General features: G+C 62.9%; 1 long non-coding RNA gene across 1 annotated transcript; it reads left to right on the forward strand.

The window, feature by feature from the left end:
• Nucleotides 1-1,121, forward strand: LOC104993786. The gene is made up of 3 exons (XR_825875.1): nt 1-72; nt 326-505; nt 1,103-1,121. It is a non-coding gene; the product is annotated as an uncharacterized LOC104993786 (long non-coding RNA).

A 1,121-nucleotide genomic window follows, 5' to 3' on the forward strand; every position in this document is an offset into this window, starting at 1 on the left:
CCTCCCCAGAGTAAGGATCTGGAGCAACAGCTGCAAGAGGAGCTCCTGGAGGTGGTGTCAGAGCTTCAGATGGTGAGAGCCTGCGATTACAGGGAGGCCGTCACCTCACCTCTCCCGGGGCCAGGCTCAGGGAGAAGGATCAGGTGCCTGGGAGAGACCTGGGTTTCGGGGATCGTAAGCCGGGCCCTTTCTCCCTGCCCCGGGTGCTGAGTGCTTGGGCCAAGTGCTCAAGGCCCAAGTCCCAGATGGGCTGGGAGGAGGACGGGGCGGGCTGCCTGTGGCCACGGCCTTGAGCAGGCCTGCCTGGCCTCGGGCCTCCCTGCAGGCCAAGAAGACCTATCAGGTCTACCACACGGAGAGCCTGAGTGCTGAGGCCAAACTCCGTGAAGCCGAGCGGCAGGAGGAGAAGCGGGCAGGCCGAAGTGCCACCGCCACCACCACCAGCACCGAGTCTGGGCCCCTCCGCAAAGGCTCTGTCAAGAAGGGAGGGCGGCTGGTGGAGAAGGTGGGCCTGGGGGGCACCTGTCTGTGTCCAAAGGCTCTGGCTTTGTCCTTTGTCCTTTCACGTCCTCAACCCTCACTGGGCCCTGCAGGGAGGTGGTGTGTGCATCAGGAAAGCAGGGCTGGCTCTTGGGGTGGGGGGCTCCCCAGGCTCGGTTGGTAGACACAGGGGGCAGGAGAACGGCCTCTAGGTCCAGGACAGCCCACATGCTCCCCTCCGTGCAAACCCAGCTGGCAAAAGAGCGATCCCAAGCCTGGGGGTCCTACCTCCCACCCATCCTCGCCTCATACGGTGCTGGGAGATCTTAGAGGAGTGAGGGGACACGTTGGATGGGGGGCCGAGTGATCAGCAGGGAGGACGCATGTTCTAGGTGGTCCCCGAAGGAAGGATGGGGAAGTGGAGGCTGGCAGGGTTTAGGAATAAAGAATCTTTCAACTTCTGGGCTACATAGTTTGAGGAGCCCAGTGGGATAGTGGGGGAGCTGTCCAAATGGGGAAGGGAGGGGTGGGGAGTGTGTGTCGAGGGTGGTGGGTACACAGGAGGCAGGGCTGGGGTATTCGGCCATGTGGATGACCCGGGGGCTCATGTGATCCTGAGCAGCGTCACGCCAAGTTCTTGG

Source organism: Bison bison, unplaced genomic scaffold (assembly GCF_000754665.1).
Source record: "Bison bison bison isolate TAMUID 2011002044 unplaced genomic scaffold, Bison_UMD1.0 scf7180017849442, whole genome shotgun sequence".
In the NCBI taxonomy this organism is placed as follows: domain Eukaryota; kingdom Metazoa; phylum Chordata; class Mammalia; order Artiodactyla; family Bovidae; genus Bison; species Bison bison.